Source organism: Athalia rosae, chromosome 1, assembly GCF_917208135.1.
Source record: "Athalia rosae chromosome 1, iyAthRosa1.1, whole genome shotgun sequence".
Classification (NCBI taxonomy): Eukaryota; Metazoa; Arthropoda; class Insecta; order Hymenoptera; family Athaliidae; genus Athalia; species Athalia rosae.
In genome coordinates this window covers 6,889,350-6,903,278 of record NC_064026.1, presented here as the reverse complement: position 1 = coordinate 6,903,278, position 13,929 = coordinate 6,889,350, and the positions used below count along the sequence as shown (strand labels likewise).

General features: G+C 42.2%; 1 protein-coding gene across 3 annotated transcripts in view; it reads left to right on the top strand.

Annotated features, from left to right (window-relative positions):
* LOC105686089 (protein slit) overlaps positions 1-13,929 on the top strand; it is a 215,060-nt gene that overhangs the window by 180,681 nt on the left and 20,450 nt on the right. The gene's annotated exons all lie outside the window — the stretch shown is intronic.

The following is a 13,929-nucleotide window of genomic DNA, read 5'->3' as shown; positions in this document are numbered from 1 at the left end:
TTTCTTTTTTTCCTGTCGCTTTATTTCTTCCCCTCGCAATACCGTTCGACGCGAGAAATCTCGTCGGGGAAATATTCTTCTCCGCCGACGACGACGACTCGACTTTGGTCCGGTTCAGCCAAAGCGAAAATATACGAATAAACGGAGGACTCGAAACGGAGGGAAAATCGACGGTCTTCGTGCAGGTTGTTGTCGGTCCGCAAATACTCGGATACGGAGATGCGATGCTCGCTCTTTCCTACGTATGCCTTTGCAAATAAATAGACATATTTTCGCGGTAACTCGAGAATGATACATCTAGAATGTCGCTGGCGGTTATGTCACGTTAATAATAACCAACTGCTGACGTATTTAATTTTAACCGGGTTTTACCCCCTTTCAAGTTTGTTGTGTGCACGCGTATAGGTCCCCATGCGCGATCGCCAGACATTGATAAATGGGGCATTTCAAATTCTACGCTAGCTTCATCTAATCCTCAACCCTGCACCCGTATCCCGCACACCAGAGCTGCACTACGCATGTAAATATATTAGCATTTATAACGAATGCTCAGTCATCCGAAACGGACGTGTACGTACACGTTTCACGATATTTCGAATAATCGAAAACGTTTCGATCGAATTAAATGTCACCCGCGACGTCGCCGATGGCCTACGAATTTTTCGATACCCGCTAACGAGCGCACCGGCGATTACACCCCCACCGCGGAACAAAGTCAGAACCGCTTGTCAACCGATTCACCATTTCATTTTAATAATTTTCTTTTTCCCCCGTCCCTCGCTCGCTCGATCCCCCCGCCGCGAGACAGCTAATCAACTTCCCAAGTCGGTGAATTTCCACCGCGTCGTAAAGCCGAGGTTTTCCGTTCACAGAAAATTGGAATAACGACGGTGCTGTTCATTGGGAAGTTTGCATAGCCCGGACACGGGGTAGTACAGTACTAAAACAGATACGATAAGCAAATATATAATCCCGAAGGACGACAAACATCAAATATTTACATCGAACTTCGATTACCTATACCTACCCATACCCATACCCCAGAGTTATGAGAGCTGCAGGACACGCTCTCGTAAATGGAGCGACCAGATATACCCTGCAGATGTACCTACCTACCTACGTATAAGTATACCTTCTACCTGCACCGCATCGAACTTATACTATCCACACCGTACGTACACGTAATTCACTTTCCCGTTTGCAAATTATTATCGACACTGTACACGCTGATGAAATGGTTGCAACAACGGGCAATACCTACCTATGTATACGGATGGGTGCAATACACTGCGTACGTACGTACGTACCTACGTATTATAAAGCTTTACGTAGTTACCGCGACGACAACCTGCATTCGGCACGGGTGTTAAATTGCTTGCTCGACTGCAGAGATTACGTTATATTTAATAACTTCAGGTATATCGCGGTGTACACCGGCGAACGCCGTTAGATCCAAGTTTTCAAATGGAATTTTTTAGTCAGATGATAAATAGGGGAAAACTGAAGTAAAAAAGCGAATGGAAAAAAAAAAAGAGAAGAAGAATATATCCGAATGAAATGTAGCTTGCAGAATTGCTGCAGTGGGAATGAATATGCGTGGTCTCGTTCAACCGCGCGCGCGGCCCTGAAAACGGCTCATTCGCGTGGAAAGGTCTTTCACATTTTTAGATTCTTTTTTCCTTTCATATTTTTTTTTTTTCTTTTTTTTTTGATTTTTTTTCTTCCATTCCGCTGAATGCTTTCTCGAGAATCCAGACTACGAAAATATGAGTGGCAGCCAACTCCGAGCCGAGTTAACTAGCTTCGGTGTTCTCATGTTTGTTAGTGTTCCAATGAGTTTTCCACCTCCTCAGAGCTATTTATAAATATACTCGCAACTTGAGATATGCTCCTTGTTCTCGGCTATACCTTTTTCCCTTCCTTCCTTCCTTTCTTCCTTTATTCCTTCATTTATTTCCCTTCTCCTCGCCGATACCCGCGGGGTTTCTCGTTCCGGTTTAATTAGGCTTTTAGAAGAATTATCAAACCATCGTCCCGAGCGATGTAAAATCGTTGTGGCGGTTTTACGATGACGAATGAACGGGAAGAAATATCATGTTTACAAGCGTCGTTCGAATTCCTGAGAATTGAAAATCTGTAATGCTCGCGTCGTTCGCTCGGCCATTGAACATCGCTGTCTGTATGAATTTCGGTTGGTAACTACCCGGCCACCTACCTACCCCAATCTTGGTCCTCATCCCCGTCGCCCGCACCGCACCGCAGCGACCGCCGCCGACTCGAAACTTACGTACACCGATCCATTGTCCAAATTGCGAACGCCATTAAATCTTCTTAATCGTGATACACGATGCCCAGTCGTTCCCATTACAAGCGGACGTTGGCGCATCGGATATACGTACATACCTGTATGCGTCGTCTCCAAGGCCTCTTTGGTCCTCGTTCGCGACTCTTCCGTGTGTTCCGATTGGCTCGAACCGCGAGACCGGTACGGAACTACCGACGATCAATTTTCATTCAAACAACTTTCCAACTCCGCAACCTTATCTCCCTCGTTATACGTATAACTCCCTGTACCCGCGGATAATGTGTCGGACTTTCACTCGGTACTCGAACCATTAGGTACTTTATTTCCGCGGAGTCTATAAATCGGTAGGACAAAGGGCTGGAATCGTTGTAGATTCGGTTGCTCGGGATTCTGGCTACTTGTTCTTCGGAATGAAAATTGTTTCGAAAAATATGCCACCGGTCTGATCCGAAGATGTGAAATTTCGGAATATTTCGAGTCCCGATATCGACCAGCCAAAACGTTCGGCGTACAATGGAACAGGTATAAACGTAAACCTTTCGGAGTTGAGAATTCGCGTCGTCCTGGGTCAAATCCCGCTTGACTCCTGCCGCCAGGAGTTGGGGGAGCGCAAGTTCAACCGGTAACCTGCAAAAGGAAGATCGGAGACCTTTAACTTACATATATACATATATGTGAGTATAGTTTAGTAAATACGATAGCTCGCTGTTGCTGCCGGCGACTCATTCCGTCTTATTACTAAGAATTCAAACACGACGGCAGTAAATTACGGAAGGACTTGAACTTGCTATCCCGAAGACGGGAAAGGGATAAAGAGAAGGAAAAAAAAAACAAGAAGAATACCCACTACTCTTCGAATGCCTAACTTAGCAAGACGTAGTACAGACTTGTGCAGATTTATCTCATCCTAAGCGTTATTGACGTACCCGAAAAAGCCTTTCTTCAAAATATAAGGATCTAGGCCCCGGCGTGTTAGGATTTCCGTGGGTACGACAGTGGATCTTATCGGAAACCGAGCATTCTTCAGGATCAGAGTAGGTAAATTACTGAGTTAGGGATTAGCTTTAAATAAGAGTTGACCTTTTGACGGGGGGAGGGAGGAACAAGGGAAGCACGCGGGGCAATGATGCTCAGATTTATTCCCACATCTCTCGCGCTCCCTCCTCTCTCGCCTCGTCCGAAAAAGGGAAGAAAAGGAGAAGGAAAAATCCCGCTTCAAGTCCAAAGTGGACCTTGAGCAAGTGGACCTCGGACAAAGCATTCCTAGACACTACAAACTCCCAGATTAGATAACAAACTGACCTATGGTGCCACACGCGACGTTTTAAGTGAAGTTCTTCGGGGTCGTCGTGAGAGCGAAGTAACGTAACGTAACGTAACGTAACGTAACGTTTCGTTCCGTTTCGTTCCGCGATGCGGTCACCTCGGGGTCGGATCGAGCGACCCCGCACGGGACTGGGGAGTTTGAATTTCGGCTCAATTGAGTTAATGGCACTTCAGGTGTCCAATGTCCCATATCTCCGTAGACGAGTGTCGCAGACGTAGTCTGTAATAGGTCTGTCTTGTCGCTCTGCCAGCTTTCGAAGTTTAGATAGGAGTTGGAAGCAGTGCGGTAGGGAAACTTTATCCTAAACTCGGATTTCTCTTGCTGAAAACTTCCACTCGCTCAGGACCAACGTTCGGCCGGTTATAGTTGAACGGCGAACGCCGCTCTGAGCTTCGTGACGCGTCCGGGTGTTTGTGTGGCTCGTAACGTTATCTTTCGAATAATTTTCAACGAGCGAGTTACGCGTACAGAAAATTATCGGCGCTTCCACGTCCGCTGAATATTATTCGAAATCTTTCCGATATGGAAAGTCGCGCATTGCGACAATGCCGGTGTTCTATCTGCTCTACGGATACAGAGGCCCGTCGAAGGGAAACGGAAATTATTCCGGTAGAATGACTGGCAGGAAATTGAGTCCCCGCACACGCTGTCCTTCGCCCCGTACGGGAGCTTCACGAATCTCTACCAACGTCAGTTCGTTAGCCCTTAAAAAAAATGTGATCGTGCGCGGCCGGAACCTGCTTCCTTATATCATAGATAGATTATTCCGTGAAAGTCGGTTATCCCTGTGGTCCGATTGAGACCTTGTTCTACGTTCGAGTGATCGAGGAAAGCAGATCGCCGATCGACGTATTAATATTGTATTACGTAAACTATGCAGACGGCATCGCCGCGTTGCCGAGACCGTGTAATTATATTATCGTATCCGCTGTCTATCGACGAAGGGTTGAACGGCGAGAAAGGTATAACGGTAGTTTAGCCGAGTGTGCATCAAACTGGCAATAATTACCCAAACCATAAAGCTCAATATCTTTATGGTCGACCCGTTGGCTTATTAATATCAATCTGATATTGCGGCTCACGAGCCCTCGAAAACCTCAGAGAGACCGACCGACCCGCACGTTAATGTAATAATATTAAATTGAGCCAAGACATGCAAGGGAGTCATATTAAGATTATGAATCCATTAGTAGATGGCTAGATCTTCTCGGAGGGCAAAAATAGTTCGTTCTTTGCTGGAGCTCCGTACAACTCGGTAGAAAATTCCTCAACGATACGTGATGCCGTGGGGCTATTTTCGACCATGGATAAATCACGTAGGAAAAATGAATCGGACGATTTCAAAAGTAAAATCTCATGGAAATTTCCACTTCGTCATATTTCCATCCATTATCCACGGTTTTCAGTATTCCACTGTTCAGTAATTCGTTTTACTTTTTTCGGCAAAGAATTCCGCCGCGAAAAAAATTGCACGGTTTTTCGAAACTTTTTCGCGCGTCGTACGCGTAGCTATACGTGTGTATCCTCGTGCGCACAGACACGTACATGGAAATGTTAAATAGAAGTTCACGACGACGAGGATCCCGTATATAACGTGCTTACAAGGCTGCACACGACCGTCTGCCTGCCGTGAGCGAATAAGGGCTGCCTCGCGGCATCGTACGTGGGCGGAAAGCTGGCTACAAGAGATGTACAGTTGCGGTAACAGATCGGCGAACGAAATTGAACCCCTCGAATAATTTAATTCATGTAATCAATTAGCACCGTTGTAGAATCGTGGCAACTAGTATATCCCGTGGCGTATATTCTAATTATCGCCAGCTAATTCCACTCGCTGGATTTAATTGGCAATCGAAAGAAAAAAGATCACCTGATTCCAATTTTTTGCACCTCCAGTCTTTCTCTGTTTCTTTTTTTTTGTTTTTTTTTTTTCTTTTATTCTTCTTGCCCGTGGAAGAGAGGTGTGTGCGAGGTGTATTTTACGACGACGAGATTTTCCTTTCTCTTTTTTCAAGCCGAATAATGCGTAGCAGGTGAAACTCTCCGGTCAATTTCGACCGTTTAATTGCGGCAGTTAATTTGGAAAAGGAATAAAAATCGCGTAATGTATTTATGTGTAATATAATCCGACGGGGAGGCAGAGCGTTTGTACCGAAGGACTTTGAAATGGCGATAAAGCGGGAATCACCGCTGGCGACCAGCTATGCCGGCAATTAAGCCGATCTTACTATATTAAAGATGACCCAACTCCGGACTGAAACCGAGTAAGCTGACCAATCTCGGCACAGCCGCGGTCGCCTCGCCTTCGCAGCCACAGGGCCAGCTCAAATATCGACATTGCAACGATAGCTGATTTCCCCTTCGGAGCGTAGCGCCTTTCATTCGGTTGTAAACCTTTGAACTTCAAAGATTTTTACTAGCAGTCTAAAAGGTTTTTTCTTCCAATCCTTTTTTCTCATTCTTCATTTTTTATTTTATTTTTTTTTTTTCCCCCCCTCTTGCGCCGGAGAGAAACGCACGCTAAATCCCAGTTAATTAATCTCGCAATTAAACTGCCGCGGTCGCTTCGTCTCTGAAGTCGTAGACACGACCCCTGATGCTGGTTACAGGTCGAACGACGTTGCATATAATATCAAACGCTCCACGACGGGAGTCATATTACACGAGTATTTAACGAGCTCTCCTCTTCATTGACATTTTTCTCACATTGAGGATTTAATATTCATTTCGTAAATTGTAATAACTAAATTCGATGCGTATAACGATTGTAGTACGATAGATGTATCACACTTCGTGCTCAACGGTACAGCGGCTACGTATACGCGCATATTATGGAATACCTACGCGTATTCGTGCGTGAATTTTGATTAAATTCTTCATTTCAATTACGAATAAGCTCGTTATATGTCGGCGAATCGGGCGAAATATAACCGTGGCAAACATCGATTACTATTAACGTTCGACGTTCGATTACCCGATGGATTTTCAGCACCTGAATGAATATCTCTCTGGATATCAATTTCTGGAATTCAAATCGACCCGCAGAGAACGCCTCGCAATTAGCTACATTTATATCGATCGAACGAGATCATCCCAAACTTTGTTCCTTGAACTGTAGATACGAGTACACGTATATTGTTAACGCTAGCCCTAAATACCGTATCCCCTTGTGCATGAAATCGCGGTCGTCGATCCGACGATCAGAAACGCCCCAAACAAGCTTTCCTCCGAAATCTAGTTATGGCTAAGGCGTTACAGGGATCGTGTTCTTCACCTGCAGTATCGCGATTACAAGCTCCGTCGACCCTCCCTTAAACCCGAAGTTCCCATCGAGCATTTCTAATCCCTCCGATGGCGCGGAATGAATCATCTTCAAGTTGGACCGTTGAATTTTGATTGGAACCAAAAGCGGACGGTGAAAGCTCCGCCCGATGCCGCGGGACGTCGCGGAGTTTGGGGTGCCAAGAGAAAAGAAAATAAAGAATTTCGACTTTGACGCAATACCGTCGCCACGTTACGTACACTCACCCTATACATTCGTTAACACAACTACTCAACATTCTTTTGCTTTTTTTTCATGATATTTCGAATTCGTTTTCGTACGCTTTCATCATCTCCATCACCCGGTATATATTAGCTACGTTGAAACCTCTTGAACTTCCTGTTCCGAATGTAGGCCACGACTGTGAAGAAAAGAGAGAGCTTTTCCGCTTTTTCCTCAGTTTAATAAACGCTTGAGACATATTGAGGTGAGTTTTGAGTTTTGAATGATGCATGAGCCGGGAAAAGCTTCTGAGGGATGTAGAGGGAAACAGTTTTAAAAATATAATGAAGAACCCCTGAAATCGAGGTGATGACGCTACGCAGCGGGAAACGTGCCGCGGTATTTCTCCCGAAGATATTCTCGCTTCTTCCAACGAGAAGCGAAAAAAAAATATTTCAGGGAAAAGAAGAGGCGATTCGAAGGGACGGGGAAAAAGTGAGAAATAAAATTAGAAAAACATAAATCAACGAGCGTTTACGGTCACAATGAATTATGAACTATGGTGTTAATTAAGCAAATCACGTTAACGCCGGCATACGGTAATTAGTGGTTCGCTATGTGTGCGTATAATACAAGGCGTCGTGACGCCGCATCGTTTAGATTTAGACGCCTGATTTCAGAGCATGAAAGCACCCTCTCGTGCGACTCGTTCTACCAGCAGCTATGTTCTTACGTACGTACAACCAGACTGTAACACCGGCAACGCGACCGATACCTCCTGTGTCGTTTCAGGGTCCCGCGGTTGTACATTACGCCGCGGTTTTTCGAAAAACTGAACATCAAACGAAAACTCTTTTTATAGCGTAAGTTCTACCGAAACGAGGTTTCCAATTTTCATCGCGAAATCGATCGGATTCAGCGACGGTATAGACCTAATAATAAGGAACTCTAATTTCTATCGGATTTCTTCGATGGCAAAGTAACGCGGAATTCCCCGATTTACTATTGAATTGCGAATGGATAAAATAGAAATGTTCGCGGAGTTGGATGAAGAAGGCGACATTTGGAACGCTGTAGTTTTCATCAAAGAATATCATTATAGTCGAGCTACCGGTTGGAAGTCCCATGGTATAAAGAGTGATGAGAATAATACTGCGGAACGATAGAAGAGTCAAAGTCGCGCGGTGCTACCGGGAACCGCATTTTCCAGCAACAAATCCATCGCAGAGGAAGTAGGAAAGACGAGGTAGAATGAAAATGGAGTTTCCATCGCCGGCTTGGCCAACAAGAATCTCGTTAATTGCATTTTATCTCTCCTTTATGCATCCGTGGCAAGAGGTACATATCCTCGGGTAATATACATATACTTAGTTCGACGTCAAGTACGACTCGAGGTGAACCTTCACCCGCGCATACGTATACGCGTATAAAATATACAAACGTATATATACATATGTATAGCTAATAAAAGTCAGAAGAAAGAGAATCGCGGAGCGAGAAGTTATATTATATGTATACGTACGAGTAATGAATTTTTGCAATTCCAACTCTCCTATTTATATTCTGGTGACTGTTTGAATCATCGTTGGATAATTATCCTCCCGCAACGAAAAAGAATTTGCAGAAATGAAAATTTAAACCGGCTAGATTGCTTGCCCTGGTGAAAAGAACTATATACACGTGCGCACCTTATTACACGACATTATACAGTGAAAAAACTCGCAATATTCGCGTCGACTCATCCTGCCGGCCAAACTTTAATTTCACAACAGCAGAAAATATTAGCTTCATCACGGTGAACTTTAATTCATATGAGAATAAACTGAAATGATGTATAGGGGTATATGCTTATTAGGGTGGGTTGGAAATTTTTTTTTTTTTTTATTTCCTTAGCATGGGGGCAGAATTTGTACCTTATAAAAAAAGAAAATTTTTCAAATGTGGAAAATATTTTTACTTGATATTTCGAGGTAGCCCACTCGTTTTTCGAATAAATAATTAATCAAGCGGGGTACTCCCAGCAAAGAAACTTTTTCTTTTTGGTCAAAAATCATAGAAAATATCTAAGAATTGTCGATTGTGATTGTTTTTTACTCGTTCACTGTTCGAAATTTTTTTCCTATTATTTTTGTAATCCAAGCATAGAATCAAAAAATGACATGCTCTTTTTTTGACATAAAATTGAAGTTAAGTCGGGGAGCCCGAGCTTTGCTGGAGTCAGGTAGCCAGCAGCGTAGCGCTTTGTTGTGAAACGTCACCTTCGGGGCTGAGCAGAGGTGACGCCCCACAACAAACCGCGCGCCCGTGGCTACCTGACTCCAGCTAAGCTCGGGCTTCCTCGTAGACCGAGAAATTCGAATATTTCGACCCTATGCATGGATTGCGACGAATCAAAGTGGGTCTACGACTAAACAGAATAGATATGTCTGATAATTTTACTGCTCCCAACAGCGAATAATTGATGATTACTCGATCGATTGCACGAGTAGATGATTTTGGCTTTCAGATTTGGATTCCTGAGCTGATTATACGTGAGATTACTCTTGCAGAAGCCAAAAAAAATTGGATTTTTGAACAAAAAATAAATCATTGTTTTAATTGGGTTTATTATGCTTTTCTTACGCATTTTGATCTCAGGAATCTGAATCTGAATGAAAAATTGATCTATCTCTGAAATATTGTGTATTTGACCTCAGGAACACGAATCCGTTAAGTAAATTCAGCTACGATTTTTTCCCATCGAGATGTCTCAATTTTTCTGCCCCAAAAAGGTGAAAATTGACGATAACTCGACCAATTTTGTAGATAGACCAATTTGACTTGTGAATCCGAATTTCTGAGATCAAAATACATATATGAAAATACCATATGAAAAAATAACTGGGAAAAATATTGATTTTAGGTCAAAAATGAAGTATTTTTAAAATCGATCGTATGACACCTTGTAACGCATTTCGGTCTCAGGAACACGAATCCGTGGATCAAATTCAGCAACGGACCTAATTTATGAATAAAATCCATGGCCACGGAATCACGTATTCACAATTTCAACGCATCATCAAATTCCGATCATTCGTTCCCGAGATATAGTGAAAAACGTGATGGCGGCTTAAGCAGCTGAAGATTTCATATTCCGGCGGGCTGGACTCGAGCGCTCTCTATCTCGTTCATCTTTCTACCGCTCTGCGGCGTACCGCCTCGCGTCTTACGCTCCCACCACGCTGAGCTTTCTCGCACCAAAATCCATATGTAAAAATCATTGGGCAAACGCAGTCCGCGCGGAGTTCGGTGGCAAGCTTCGGCTCACCCAATCAAAAAGAAGTTCACATCAGCCAATGCGAACTTCCTATTTTCACACGTGCTTCAGGCATCTTGACTGACGGCACGTGCCACAATACGTACGTAATTTATGGCTTTTTAATAGGTGATGAGGTGTGAAATAACAGTCCTTGTTTATGTCTTGCTCCCATTGTTAGCAGGTGTCGGACGAGCTGTCAACACCTGATAAAGATCTTGTTCACACCTCGCAAATCACCCCTTCCATCCACCTGATCGGCGGCATCCTTTGGCGGCATTTCTGCGAATTATACATATGTAACCGCAACCGTTTAAGAAAATAAATATGTACAGATTCGGTATTTAAATGGATCAGGGTATACCCAGCGAGTTCATTTCTGTCCATAAGACCATACTGAAGCTTCAGACCTTTATCTCAGAAACAGAGGCACCGAGTGTACATCGAAAAAAAAAATTCAAAATAAATTTTTCTTCCCTTGCATCGCGTTGTAATGCATTATAGAAGGTAGATTAATATTTTTGTGATAAAACGGTCGGTCTTTGTAATTTGACACGCATAATCAGAGTTTTTTTTTGATAATTTACCAATTTCTCCCATCGTGAGATCTCAATTTTTCTACGTCAAAAAGCAAAATATTGGCGATAACTCGATTAATTTTATAGATGGATTACTCCGATCAAAATACATGAAAGTAACATATGAACCCTAGTGAAAAAATGTTGATTTTTTGGCCAAAACTGAAGTATTTCTACAATCGATCGAAATACACTTTTCTTACGTATTTTGATCTCAGGAATCTGAATCTGAAAGAAAAATTGATCTATCTCTCAAATTAGCCAAGTTATCGCTAATTTTCAGCTTTTAGGGGTCAAAAATAAAAAATTGATTTTTTCGTCTATCCTAATATAATTTGAGCTCAGGAATCCGAATCCGGAAAAGAAATTGATCTATCTACAAAAATGACCGAGTTATCCTCATTTTTTCGCATTTTTTGGCATAAATTTGAGGATATCTCGAAAGGAAAAAATCGTAGCTCAATTTGGACAACGGATTCGTGTTCCTGAGGTCAAAATACATAAGAAAAGTGCCATACGATCGATTTTAAAAAATAAAAATTTTTGGCCAAAATTTGAAAAAATCGTAAGGGGTACCCCTTGGAAAAATCTCAGATTTTGACCAAAAATTTTTATTTTTTAAAATTGATCGTATGGCACTTTTCTAATGTATTTTGACCTCAGGAACACGAATCCGTTGTCCAAATTGAGCTACGATTTTTTCCTTTCGAGATATCCTCAAATTTATGCCAAAAATCGCGAAAAAATGGGGATAACTCGGTCATTTTTGCAGATAGATCAATTTTTCTTCCGGATTCGGATTCCTGAGCTCAAATTACATTGAGATAGACTAAAAAATAAATTTTTTATTTTTGACCCCTAAAAGCTGAAAATTAGCGATAACTTGGCTAATTTGAGAGATAGATCAATTTTTCTTTCAGATTCAGATTCCTGAGATCAAAATACGTAAGAAAAGGATATTAAACCCAATTAAAACAATGATTTATTTTCTGCTCAAAACTCAAATTTTTTTTCGCTTCTTCAAGAGTAATCTCACGTATAATCAGCTCAGGAATCCAAATCTGAAAGCCAAAATCATCCACTTATCATTGTTTTTGTTACACGAAAATGTTTTTTTTATGGAAGTACCCCACTTGATCAATTATTTATTCAAAAAACTAGTGAGCTACCTCAAAATATCAAGTAAAAAATTTCTACCACATTTGGAAAATTTTCTTTTTTTATAATGTACAAATTCTGCCCCCATGCTAAAAAAATAAAAAAAAAGATTTGTTTCAACCCACCCTCATGCTTATTATACGGTAGAATTTTTCTTCAAAATAAGAGAAAGGAAATAGTATAGCAGCACGAGTGACTAAAAGTCCTGTGCGATGCTCTGTGCTGGGAGATTTTGGATATGGCTAGAAATTCACCGTTTCAGTCTTTTGTTTTCCATCATAAATTACCAGAAACTCTGGGGACTCTGGTAACTTTGGGGTATACTCGTCCGGCATTAAATATAATTTTATGTACCAGGTATACGTAGTATGTACAAGTTATACGTATGTAAGGTACATATGTATATACAATTTATCGCGCAATACGTCGGGTCACTGCAGGGCGGAGGTGTGACAAAGCAGAGTGGCGTCAGAATCATAAAACTTTTATTCTATTTTTGTTATTAATTTAATTCATTTATTTATTTTGCTTCATTTTCCTTCTATTTTCGTTTCACGATGTTCTCTCTTTCTTTTTACACCCACGATTTTTCTGATTAATTAATGAAAACTCGTCGAGCTAAACAATCCCAACTCATTTCTCCGGGACGATTCTGTTTTAACGCTACCACGCTGGCACAGCGTGAACGTACACTTTTATCTGGCACGCAAGAAAAATATGAATTTTTACCACGAGCCGGTCGTCGAGAAATGCCTTCGTACTAGACAACTTTCAACATTTGCGTTTCTCTTGCGTTTACACAGTTTCATCAATCGCTGAAGTCGCCCACTGGTCACAACCAACGCTAGGCTTGCAACGTGGAGCGCGACAATTCTAAGGTTCGCAAAAATTGAAGCAAGTTGAAAATTTCAAAAATCATCATCTATGGTAAATATTTTACCACAACGCCATCAGATAGTTGCTTCAGGAATCCTTTTCTAGCTGCCTAAATCTGCATTAGAATAAAGAGATTTTACAAAAATTTATACTCGACCGATTTCGAGTATACGCGATGAAGCGGTTCCAGTTGATAGACATGAATGATCGTCGGTAACTTTTTAAGAATATCATCGAAAATAAAAGAAAAGAACGAACTCTTACTTCCATCCCTCAAAACTGTACAGACACGCGCTGGAATTTTGCGTGCATTCTTACAGTCGCATAACCCACTCGCTGCGACCGCCTACGAGCTCGAGGTCTACCTTTTCCAACGAGAATCCCGCAAAACACTGAACATGCATCACTTTTATAGCACCGCCTTCGTATATATGTACATTCATAATATGCGTGGTATATAGGTATACGTACCTGTACGATACGACCGTGCGTTCATCTCTTCGAAGTTTCACGCTGGTGCGAATTCCCCGCGAACAACTGTTGTGTATAGTCAACCGCGTAACAGCGAGGGGGCAATTCGGTTTACGGCTACATCGCGCATCACATTCAGATTTCACATTGCATTGCGGTACGTACGTACTTATTGTACGTACGTACGTACGTTAGTTGCAGCGCTTACGATGTTCCTTCGTGTTCGCCCGTTGACACTCTGCGTGTTATGCCAACCTTCGCGAACTCCGAGGGAACTATTTTAAATTATATTATAATCTCGATTGTAATATTATAGATGTACGTTACAAACGCGATAATCTTACGAGCGCGCTTTACGTCCTGCAATAATCATGAGCCGAGTCATTGTACTAGGCGAAGTGCAACTTACTATCGTACTGCAGATTTCTATCTCAC